Source organism: Nomia melanderi, chromosome 8 (genome assembly GCF_051020985.1).
Source record: "Nomia melanderi isolate GNS246 chromosome 8, iyNomMela1, whole genome shotgun sequence".
NCBI lineage: Eukaryota > Metazoa > Arthropoda > Insecta > Hymenoptera > Halictidae > Nomia > Nomia melanderi.
In genome coordinates, this window is record NC_135006.1 from 17,481,099 (window position 1) to 17,493,901 (window position 12,803).

The following is a 12,803-nucleotide window of genomic DNA, read 5'->3' on the forward strand; positions in this document are numbered from 1 at the left end:
AACGTGCTTCTCGGGAAAATATCCAACACGTACCTTTTCTTGGGCAACGTACACTTTGAAGGGTGAAAGCACCACTTATCGTTGAGGGTTGAAAGTGTATTTTGTAGATTTCTGAAACTAAAGAATGTAGGGAAGGAAACTGAATTGTTGCGAACGATTGAAGGACATTTTCTACAATAGTTGCAGAGGTATTGTAGAAACACTTTCAACATAAAAATTCTAACAATAGATTATTTTCTAGCTATTTATTTTCAAGATTTGCTATTAAATAATAGCAAAAACAGAAGCTACACGCTAATCTCTCGCTGTCCGAGTAATTAAATCGTTTGCCTGCAACTCAGTCTTCTCTTAGTCTTCAAAGGGTTAAAATCTGAATGCTGGTGGGAAGGTTACCCTGTTCTGCTTCGACTTAGGTACTTAGGTACTGTCCGTAAGATCCTTTCGTTCGAGTGTTTGTATATTTCTCAAGTTCCAAGTGGTCGTCAGAATTCTCGATTGCTCTTAACACGGATCGAACGATTCTCGACAGCATTATTATTCTTCCTATACAATGCATTCTAGATTCTAGACGTTCGCTTGATAGGAACCTACAAAACGGAGGTCCAAAATGACCTTATAAAACGTTGACGAGAGGGAGAATTCCATAGAATAAACCTACGAAGGAGCCCGGTAGCTAAGGGCCAAAAGGGCGCTCTTCAATTTGCGCAAAGTAACGCGATACAACTGCATTCAGCGAATTACGCGAGAAGTTCGGCCGTCTAGAGGAATTCTCTCCTACGCGGGAAGGAGAGGAGAAGGCTGGGAAATAAGGGGATTGTTAAAAGTAAGGAAAAGCTCTCGGAGCGTGCGCTCGCGCGCATAACTTTCGCTCCGAAGTAAGATTAAAGAGGCTAATTCGAGAGGTAGCTGCCGCGAGGAAAGAACGGTCCGCGAACGTCGCCGCCAAACTGGATCAGACCCTCCGAGTCGCGTCTGATTTTAAAGAAGATTTATGGGGGGACACCGGTACGGCCTCGAAACTTGGGAAACCGGGCGAGCCGGTTAATGGCGTTGCTCGGCTCGCGTTGCCCCCTTCGATCATTCCCCGATCAGATTTATAACTGGAACTTCGCTTACGTGTAACGCCCGCGCTGTAATGGATGGTTGAAAAGTGGTAATCGATGGTTGAAATGCTGAACGGTCGCATTGGGCTTCGACGAATCGGGATTTTACGTTCGTTGGGAAAACAGAAAGTGAGTTCAGGCAGATTTCAACCCACTCGAGCGGCGCCTTTCAATCGCCATTCGATTCGGCCGAACAAAATGATGAAATTTAGAATTCAATATCAAATGTCCTATTTTAAAGATAGGAGAATTAAGAATATTTGAGCAAATTTCGGGAAGCGATTCTAAGTACACTCAGGGGAATATAATTAGATTCAGAGAACAGTAATGTGCAGAAAATGATTTTATAGTAAAGCGAGTAGAAATAAGAAACATATGAACCGTAGAAATGATTAAGAATCAAGAAAGGAACGAGTTGAAGTTTCCCGCTCTCCAAAGGCGATGTTTCACCGGGAATAAGCATAAACACAGTGATTGAAAACAGACAAGGATCGAACGAAGCGAAGAGAATACCGCGCACAAAGCAGCAGTGAAGTAGTTAACGATAATTGTCCTCGTTTCCACTTTGTATCGCGCAAAGTTGGATACGCTCGCAACGGGAACAGAGACGGAGCGGGTCTAGTTATATTTAGACGCGGTATGAAATTCTTCGAAGCCGTTCCGAAGCGTCGATCGCGACAAAGGTGATGCGCCGCGTCGATGTTAATTGCCGCACGTGAATGGGCAATCGTCGAGATTCTCGGAAAAGGAAAAATAACCAGACCGCCCTGGCGCCAGGTAGCAGTTACCGCGCGCTGCTTCGGGGAACGAATTCGACGGCTGCGACCGCCGCGATAGGTGAGCGCAAACAATTCATTGAGCACCTTTTAAGTCGCCAATCTCTGATACTTCATCTGCGTCGCGCGGTCTTAAGGCCGACCTGCTCGTCGTTTATTCCCCGCGGATCCTCGTGCATACCGATTCAGGCGATCGTTCAACGGGAACACTCGAGCGTTCATTCAGTGTCCGTCGTTTTCATGTCTGAATCGAAGCGAGTTTTCCTTGAAACTCTGAAATTCGTTGACTACAGGTATATATCGCAACAATAGATTATTTTCAGTTTCTTCGGACAGTCATTATCGTACTCAAATGAATCTATTTATTTTCAATATCATTTCGAATATTCAACGCTTCGAAGATACTAATAGTTGCTAAACGGAAAAATTGAAACCAGTCATTTTGACTGCTACGGTAGTTCTAGTGATATATGTTGGGAATAAACCTATCAAGGAGAAACAAAAATGACAATCGAGGATCGGTTCATTTGTAATTCAGAACGAACAGAGATGAACAGGAAAGTCTGTTGGCATTTCAATGATTGCGACAGGAGAATTTAGCAATCAGCCATTTCGAATCATTTAGCTCCAGTGTTAACGCGTCGAATGCCGTGGGGGTTATCGATGATCAACTAAATTGAATTAGTATACACTCAATTAAATGGTGATTATTTCAAACATTTCTATATTGTAAGTAATGCTGCCTAAAGCGGTGGTATTCAGCTAGATGAACGTGCAATAATAATAATTCTATTTAAAATGGAATATTTGCGTTCGAAACGTAGAATTACAGTCGTCAGGAACACGTGACGTCGCTGGCGAACGTGTTAAGGGGTTCATCCGATCGCGTGACTGAAAGTAAACAAAACGCACACAAGACCGCTAGCCCCGCGGCGGCTCCTCTCGATACGGTACTGTACAGAGTGTTTTAAAAGTATATACTACGACCACCATGATTTCATTGAAAAGAATGCAAGAGAGCACCAAAATGTTCGCCACAAACAGAAGCTTCTAGAGAACATTTCCACAATACACGCTAACTCATCATTGTCAACAAAAATAAATATTCCTATCAAAAACTACTGTTCGAACTATCGAAAACAGGTGATGATCTCTATATATTTTATACCAATGGCTTAACAACTAGTCCAGGTTAGCATATTAAAATTTCGTTTCAAAACAATGCCACCGAGAATCACAGGAACAATGAATCTTTCAAACGCTTAAAGTTAGAATGACTTCCTGTGACTCTTACATCATTCCCCATCGAACGAAATATGTAGAATCACTCTGGTGGTGAATCACATTTTTGAAACGCCCAGTAGAAGCGTGCCAGTTCTTCACCTCCATTATATCATTCCCCATCAAACGAAATATGTAGAATCACATTTTTGAAACGCCCAGTAGAAGCGTGCCAGTTCTTTGCCTTCTTTATATCATTTCCTGTAGAACGAAATATGTAGAATCACAGTTTTGAAACACCCAGTAGAAACGTACTGATTTTTTGCCTTCTTCATATCATTCCTCACCGAACGAAATATGTAGAATCACATTTTTGAAACGCCCAGTACAAGCGCCCCGGTTTTTTGCCTCCTTTATATCATTCCCCATCAAACGAAATATGTAGAATCACATTTTTGAAACGCTCAGTACAAGCGTGCCATTTCTTTGCCTCCATTACATCATTCTCTGTAGAACGAAATACGTAGAATCACGCTGATAGTGAATCACATTTTTGAAACGGCCAGTAGAAGCGCGCCGGGTCTTTGCCTCCTCGTGAATGACGCCTCCGCTGGTTCTTTCCGGTTCGAGGCAGCCGTTCACCGAATCGTCGACGGTGTGGTCCGGACCGGTTCGAACCGGTACGGCCGAGACGTTCCCGACGGCTCTCGCCTCGATTAGCGCTCGGCAATTATTGAATACCCGGCCGGCCGACGATAAGGTTCGGCTCCTTTATTCGAACTTCCTCTCCAATCGAAACGCAATTCCGCGACGCGGACCGCCGCTCCCATGGAGATCGAACACGTCCGACGGTTCCGCTTGACCTTGACCCGCGCCGGTTCGCGTACGCGGGGAAAATGTCATTATTGTGTGACTGACAGTGAACACTCGTGAACGGATACGGTGTTAATGGGAAAATTGGGACACTGGACGGACGGAGGTTTCTTGTGCGGACGGAGGCCGACAATATGGCCGCCGGGAGCGACTGGTGAGACGAGATTTTTAATGGATTCTACTTCGTCGGTGATTATTCAGGTTTTGCGTTCGCTAATTTGCAACTGTGGGGATTGGATTTGTTGGTGGTGGATGACGAAACGGGGATTGTAATGGTAATGGTAATAATAATGATAGAGTTTATAATAGGATTTTCTTGGTGATTTTTGAGGTTCTGCGTTTGGTAGTTTGCAACGGAGATATTATATATGAGATAATAGAATTATCTTAGTGATTATTGAGGCTTTGTGTTTGATATTCTAGAGATGAAGACAAAGTTAATATTTAAGATATAATTTTAGCTTTGAAGGTTAGTAGTTCTCATCCTATCTTGATGGATTGAGAAATAGAAAATTAAATTTAGTAGGTTTATCGGTGATAGATACTGAAATAGCAATTGCAATGGTAGATAATAATAGAATTCGCTCGGAGACCCGTACCAGATGAGAAGGATGTCAGAAATCAAGCGTTTCGGGTCATTCGATTAGAATAATCAGGAAACGGGATTCATCAAACGCAATCCTACGCGAGAAAGTGAAACGAAAGCAAAGCAGTCCGCTGTTTTATAAATACTTCCCGACTCCTCGATTACACGTGTTCGACGCGAGCCCCGAAAAATCAGTCGCGTCCCTTCCCCTGAGATATTACGATGATCCCGCATTAATTTTAGACCTCTCGGAGCCTCGACCAACACGAGAGAACCCGGTAGTGGGGAGATACCTTGAATTCCCACTTTCAGTGCACCTTCGCTCCGAGATAAACCGATTCTCCTCGAAAGAAGGAAATTAGTATTCTTCGAATAAACTTCATTTGCACTCTGAGCTTAAAGACAGTCTTCGCTCCAATTAATCTTCACTGAAGCACGAATTTTCCTGTTTATTCAACAAGTATCTCTCTCTCCAGTGTTACCGAGAACATTTGTTTCTAACCTGGAGTTTCAAAAGCAACTCGAAAACACAATGTTTCTGATACGATTCAAAGAGAAAGTGTCACATGGAAAAATATTACTCTACATTATCTGCTCGAGTCTTTACATAGAATAATTCCTTTCTGGTTTCATGACTTCGGAGCCACACTGTGCATGTTCCGTTATCTTTTATTCGCAAGATACAAGCCGAGAAAAAATTCCACTGCCTTTGGTTTCTTCCACAAAGGATTTCGCGCGCACAAAAGTCTCCACCTTTGATTCGATTTCTAATGGCGTCCACGACCGTGTCTGACCATACACGACCCCTTTCTCCTTGCCCGATCCAGCACCACTCGTATTCGTTCGAAATAACGTCAGACCGGGGACGATCAGATTCTCCTTAGGCAATTACGTGCGCCCAACGAGACAGGTTTGAACTCTGCCTGACCATGACCGATCCAATTTCCCTTGTTCCCCGTGATTTATACGCGGTGTCCCATTTTAATCTGCCGGTGCGACTCTGAAGCTACTCGTTATTCAGAGAATGCCTCGAATTTTTTCCTGTTCTGATCGGTGTTTGGCATAAAAAATTAATAAATATCCACATATGAATACGAATTAAGAATGTATTCAATAGTTTCAATAATTTCATCTAACGAATATATTTTGTAACTTTCAAGTTACAATGACAAACTTTTATGCCTGAGCGTAAAAAAGTTGACGTTAACTGATTACTTTATTTTATTCACCACTTACAGTGCAATATGAAATAAACCGACAAGATGCCAATATACTGATAGGTGACTTCAAAGTTACACGAGGGTTAATATCTTTCGTAGAGAATGACTTGCTTTAATTTATGAAAAATTATAATATCAGAAGCTGCATTTAGAACGTTTCTTCAACCCTTTGCGGTCGAATCCATAATGGAGACTTGAGCTTTGATATCTAAATTCGAAGCTAAATGAATAATTGAATTATTCAGATAATGAAAGATTAATGTGCAGTCTTCCTATTTCCAGTAATTAATTTGGTTTAGGAAAAAGGATCTCAAAAATTAAAAATTCTCGTCTGTTAAGGTTTGCAGAAAGATTCATAATATTCCGCGAAAACCGTAACGTTCAAGTTCGATTCGAAAAGAGCCGTGTTTCTCGAAACGTTCGCGATAACCACGAGATCAACCGATTAATTAAGAAGTTGCGCAACGATCGCAACTAGCCTGGGAACAACGACACAGCGATTTGATGCTTGTTAGAGCGCGCGATAAATAAACCACTTAGCGAAGAGGAAAATAGAACTGTGCCGCTAGAGTTTTCTAATATTAAGCCTTTGCACTCGGAAGTTTCTCGGTATAAATATTTGGACATTATCCGATGAAACATAAACGACACTGCTTGAAACTAATCTAACGATAATTCGCAGATAAATTAAGCGACGAAGCTATTTTATTTTAATACTTCACACTGCAAAATATAATTTCAATTTAAAATACTGAATATTCAACTTCATAGTTTTGCTGTATCAAGTCAAGTGGTGACAGAGTCACCTCTCGAGTGCAAAGGGTTAAATCGCGGGAATTTCGACGTTACTGCGGTGTTTTGAGTGAACCGAGGAACTTAGTTTGAAAAGTCAAATTCGAACGGAAAACAAAATTCGAATAATAAAGTACATACTCGTGAAACGCGAGGCAAATGCATCTGTGATATACTCTAACGAGAAACTGCGAAATGGAAAAGAATTATACGTTTATCTGAGGAAACAACGAATTGATCGTTGGAAAAATTAATATCATTTTGCGTTTCAAGATGACGCGTATACTCGTCGTACACAGTTAACTGGTTAAGTGAACCGAGGACGTTCACATAGAACCGGCAACAATGTTGACGATCCCCGGCGAACGGACGCGCAATAAAACGTTATCTGCCGTGTTCACGGTCTCGGTAAACGGAACGCGATCGGGAATTGTTGATTCTCACGGAGGATGCGTTTTATTGTTTCTTGAAAATCCCTGCCAGCCGCGAACGCAGAAAGTTCCGGGGATTTCTCGTAAGCACTGTCGGCGTATAGGAGATAATCGATTCCTCTCGTTGGAAGAGCGCCATGCACAATGTTATCCGCCGAATAAAAACTGGAATGCGCTTTACGAGTGTTAAGTTTCAGAACACCGACGAATAATTCCGTTATTATCGCGTTATGCTCGTGTGAACGTGTCTCGATGCGCTCTTCCGGAAGATTTCCCGAGAAGTTACGACGGAAACAGATGCTAAACCTTTTAAACCTTCGCGAAGATTCTTTGAAACGTATAAAACCTTCAAGAGATAAAAATAAATTATATATCAATTGCTGAACCAGTTAAGTGTGGAATTTAGATTGAAAAATTTCTCATTATGCGCGCAATAAAATCAAATAATGAAGTGTATACTCGTTAAATGTAGGCGAAATGCATATACCCTAAGGAAAAACTAAAGCGAAACGAAGAATTACGTGTTTGTCTGAAAAAATAAATAATCCACGCTCATGTACCAGTTTACTACCGACAATTTCGAAGAAATGCAACAAAATTGTGCATTCAACTTCAAGCGGAAATTTTATTTGAAGACGTTAAGAATGTTAATCGCAATTAATGCATCTGTTTTCAAGCGTTCCGCGCGCTGAAATTTTATTACCAGCATCGCGATCACTTGATCCGTGTCAACGGTGTCGCGACGAGTACACTGCGGAATAGAAATATTCGATCAGTTGCGATCAGCCTCGAGTAAACAAGAATTCAACGCTGAAACTACCGAGCAGTTAACATTGCCTTTTTTAGAATCCTTTCTAGAAACTCGAAGAGTGCATCTATCGAAGCATTTCTTTAACACTTCGACTGCCACGTAAACATTCATCGAAACACCCATGTACTCGAAACAGTTTTACTCGTTAACCAGAAAATGAGAAATCAAGATTCATAATAACTGCTCCATCCTTCTTATATCTCATATATCCAACAAAATTCGGTTCGTTCGATACGTCATGAAAGAAATTGTCCACGTTTCTGTAAAATATAATGTCACCCGAGTTCGGAGCTAAAAAATTCTTCATCGACCGACCACGGAAGCGAAGAACCATTAACACATTGCGTGCCGGCTAATTTTCAGAGAACTGAATTGTGATGGCAATTTTCAGTAAGTTCCACTTATATCGCTATACATAGGAAAACTCAGATATCATATTGTTATGTAATATATTTTAAACAGATAATCGATTGGAATTAAACTTTATATTTTTCTCAATGCCGTGGTAGTTAGCGAAGTTGCATAGCTAAGTCTATATAAAAACGAGATTTCTCGTTACCGGTACGCAATGTGTTAAAATGAAATTGAACTTTAACGACGAGCGAACTCGCGGTTGTCGGTGAAAATTTCCCAATTAGGAGACCGCGCGAGCGCGCGCGCATCGTCGACGGAATGTTTTTAAGCGATAGTGTACCCGAGGCACGCGGACGGTCGCGATAAAAAGCGGGCCGAAGCGTGAAGCGATCAAGATATTCACGAAATTCGAGCCGGCGGCCACGCGATCCTCGCGCAACCGAACGCTTCTTTATCGGAACAGTCGCGCCGATGCCGATCGTCGCGACTGTGGGAACGTGAAATCGTCGAGATAACGATGTTTAATCCTTTGCGGACGAAAGAGTACATTTCCGAGAGAGGAAATGTTCGTATTTGGAAGACTAGTTAAAGACAAATGATTTAGTTGCTCGAACAGCCAGAGATCATCGCGCAGTTTCCGTTTTTCATATTAATTAAGCATTTGATATGTAACTCAGCTTTGTCTGCTGAAGGTCTTGCATATTTCAAAGAATCTTAATCCTTCACACACGAGAACCGTCTCACTGGAAATGCGCGACGCTTTCTAATGGGACAGACGACACTTTCCGCAACTGACTTGACAATCGCTTGTAAATTCGGGAACGAAACTGTAGCGAATACGATTAATCCTGGATAACTGAAGGGAATTAGTGTTGCTATGTGACTAAACATTCGACTCATAGACTACGAATTAATGGATATTCTTATATTTCCTCCGTTTATTTCAAACAAAGTGGCACGGATTAGGAGATCTGTTATCAGATTTGAATCAGAAAATGGGGAAACGTAGAAAATTAACGTATGTGGTATTAAGAATGTACTGCTGCGTTGGAATTCGCTGAAATTGCGGAAGTTGGACTAGTTATCTAGAGTTAATAGGCAATTCACTTGCGACATTCTGTTGAAATATTTCACATATTAATGCAGTACAGGAAGTTTAATATTAAATACTAAACTGTATAATGTCGCTGTGTAAAATTAATTGACGATTAAGAAGAAAGGTCTATTCGAAAAAATGGGTCACCTGAATTCACGTATCTCGGCGCGTTAAAGGAAAAGATATGGAATTTCGTTAATGCTCGAAATCGGAAAGTCCCCCTGACGCGGGACAGACGTGGACGAGGTGCACGCTCGCTCTATCTTCGTTCCGCAATACACGCTTATCTGGAGAGCCAGCTATTTCCGGCTCTCGGGGGACATTAGTGGTGGACAGACCGGTCGAAGATAATATCCGAGGGCAATAGTTGCCCGTGAGCCACCCTCCAACCCTTATCGCTGCAACGTGTTCCCCGATTTTCTCTTTCAAATATTATGCCACACTTGCAATGAACATTTTTATTTGAAATTTTGTTATTTCTTATTAGTGTGCACTTCGCTTGTAATCGTATTAATATTATATCTGAATATAAATGAGTTTATAAATGAAGATTTTGGATTTCAAATATATTGCCAGACTTGCGATGAACATTTCTATTTGAAATTTTGTTATTTCTTATTAGTATTTACTTTGCTTGCAATCCTATTATTATTATATCTGACTATAAACGAAGTATTGCTTATCTTTGCAACATGTTTCCCGATTTTCGGTTGCAAATATGCTGTCAGAATTGCAATGAACAGTTTTATTTGAAATTTTGTTGTTACCTCTTTAGTGTTTACTTCGCTTGTAATTGTATTATTTAGTTTCTGAATATAAATGAAGTATTGCTTATCGCTGCAACGTGTTTCCCGATTTTCGACTTCAAATATCTTGTCACACTTGCGATCAACATTTCTATTTGAGATTTCGTTATTACTCAGTAGAGTTCACTTCGCTCGCAATCCTATTACTTAGTTTCTAAATATAAAGAACTGCCGGTGTACGCGAGTAATTTATTCAATGACGATCGACGAGAATGTTCGGGGATAATTATCGACGCTCGACGAAGAGACGCGACATTTTCGGAATATAACCGGAACGATTGATACCGTTCGCCGCGAGCACGCGTAAAGGAAAACAGTATGTATTTGTCGGACAAGGAAATAATTGTTGAAATTGAAATTTCACTTCGACGCCTGTAAAGCCGAGGACAGCAGCTGCCTTTCAATAACAGGAATAATGAACGCATTAAATTCGCCGAGCCCTCTGACGCGGTTATTTTGACTGTTCATGCCTCCAACATCTCAATTAGAAATGTTTAATTGATTCGAGCGGCTAATGGGAAAAACTAGTTCGATGCTGCGCCGGAAATGAATACGAGTCGAGTTAAATTTAACGCGAGAAATGGAGGACACTTCATTCGTTAAGCTGATCGTTCAATTTCTTTTTGCAATTTCGACCAGCGAGACGATCATTCTACATGAATTTAACAATACAACTACCTGGTGAATCAAAATCACCTATTCCTAACTTCTAAGATTACAAAGATAATAAATCATCTGAGAAATTGTTAGAGAAATTTTCTGAATTATAAATCGGTTGAAATCTAGATATGAGTTTACAGGTTCTACCAACAATGAAAAATGATTCGACTACTCGGTACTAGTGTTCACGTCTCGATCAACTAAAAAGATGTTTAATTCCATTCAATTTATTTTAATTTTTGTTTAAATTACACGAGAGTACACTGGCCACTCGATTTCACAACCTCGAGTACCTCCGTTGCGATTCGACGTTTATAAAAATTGTTTCATCGATTTCAGACAAGGTTTCACAGGTTGATGGAAGACGGAGTAGTGACAGTGGCTCCCGATACTGTTAATTAGGATGAACGTGGAATAAACAGTTTATCGATCTCCCAATGAGGAAGCAGGGGATATTGAATCGTGCGGTTCGCCGGTTAGAATGTTATATCGCGAAGTAATATTGAAATACCGAGCGCGGAACCAACGTACGCGGAGCCGTTACGTCAACATGGTGGCAATAATAGGAGATCCTGTCCCCGTCCCTGGCGGGCTACCAAAATCTTCGGCCAAAGACGTCACACAGTGCACCTCTGTGCCTAGGAAATTATTAAACTGACCATACCGAAATTCCTTTTGAACCTTTATCTGAATCTGTTCGATACACAATGGTGAGAGATATTTTGTAATCTACCAACTCGAACAAGCAGATCAACAATCGTCTTTCCCATTGTGCAACTTTATTTTAAGTTTGTAGTTTCCTGTTTTTCTATTGTTCAAGCAATTGTTACAATTTAGCTTCATCTGTTAAGGGTTTTGTATATTTCAGAGAATCTTCGTCCGCAAAGGGTTAATAATTTTTTCTATATTTGTAGTATCACAATTGTATTTAAAGGTAACATTTCAATGACTCCCAGATATTCTTGAATAAATAAATAGAGCGTGATATTAAGTAATTGAATGAACTAACGTGGAGCTCAAAGTGAAACCAAGAGCACTTCAGACCGCAAATAGTTGAGAATAAAATGGCAATAGGAAAATATTTTCTTTGTTCCATAGAACAACGCTAATTCTTGATACAGCTACAAATCAATGATTTCGTGAAAATATCGAGCAAAGTAGTCCAAAAACCGAGTCCCTCCGATCGGAATGCTTCGTTCGGAGGTAAATATTCATGGTAAACCCACTGAACAGCGTCCCGCCGTCTCAACGAGCCAGGACGACAGGAATAAATGAACGAACGAGACCCTCGGCTCGGGTGTCTCGATGATTCAACGATGAACGCGGAACAAGTAGAAAAAACGTGGCAGGTGAGACAGGAATATGAACCTTGGATAATTGCAGCGCCAGGAACCCCATTGTAACAGCAACGTCGTGATACAGAACCTCTTGATACTCCTTTCATTTGACTTTCAATACACTTGATCTACATTCGATTCTTTCCTGTTCGCAATGCTATATCCAAAACTCCCATTACATCGTCGTCGTCTTCTACCATATAAACTAATATTTCATGAGACAAATTTTCTGCTCGCGTTACACGTGGTTGCGCGAGGCTCGATACACTTCTCATTTGACTTTCGATACACTTGATCTACATTCGATTCTCTCATTACATCAGATCGTTACAGGTTACTTTTCTACGATATACACTAACATTTCCTGAAACATAAATTTTCTGCTCGCGTTACACGTGGTTCCACGAGGCTTGCTACACTTTTCAGCTGACTTTCGATACACTTGATCTACATTCCATTGTTTTCTGCATTCAATTGTTTCCTACATTCGAAACTCCCATTACATCAGATCGTTACAGGTTACTTTCCTACCGTACAAACTAATATTTCCTAAATCATAAATTTTCTGCTCGCGTTACACGTGGTTCCACGAGGCTTGCTACACTTCTCATTTGACTTTCGATACACTTGATCTACATTCCGTTGTTTTCTACATTCAATTGTTTCCTACATTCGAAACTCCCATTACATCAGATCGTTACAGGTTACTTTCCTACCGTACAAACTAATATTTCCTA

At 40.8% G+C, this 12,803-nt stretch overlaps 1 protein-coding gene and 2 long non-coding RNA genes across 9 annotated transcripts in view; 1 reads left to right on the top strand and 2 right to left on the bottom strand.

Moving 5' to 3' along the window:
• Atpalpha (sodium/potassium-transporting ATPase subunit alpha) overlaps positions 1 to 12,803 on the bottom strand; it is a 144,776-nt gene that overhangs the window by 90,668 nt on the left and 41,305 nt on the right. The window lies entirely within an intron of this gene.
• On the bottom strand, positions 2,659 to 4,683 carry LOC143174799 (uncharacterized). Its single transcript, XR_012999165.1, has 3 exons — positions 4,573 to 4,683; positions 3,448 to 3,607; positions 2,659 to 3,361 (listed from the first exon to the last, which is right to left on the bottom strand). It is a non-coding gene; the product is annotated as an uncharacterized LOC143174799 (long non-coding RNA).
• The window catches only part of LOC116423926 (uncharacterized), a 47,127-nt gene continuing 38,004 nt past the window's right edge, over positions 3,681 to 12,803 (top strand). Inside the window, exon 1 of one of the 3 annotated variants that reach the window (XR_004234346.2) lies at positions 3,681 to 4,127. This is a non-coding gene — a long non-coding RNA (uncharacterized LOC116423926). The remainder of the gene's footprint in view (positions 4,128 to 12,803) is intronic. The other 2 variants (XR_012999163.1, XR_012999164.1) reach the window with 2 other exon arrangements.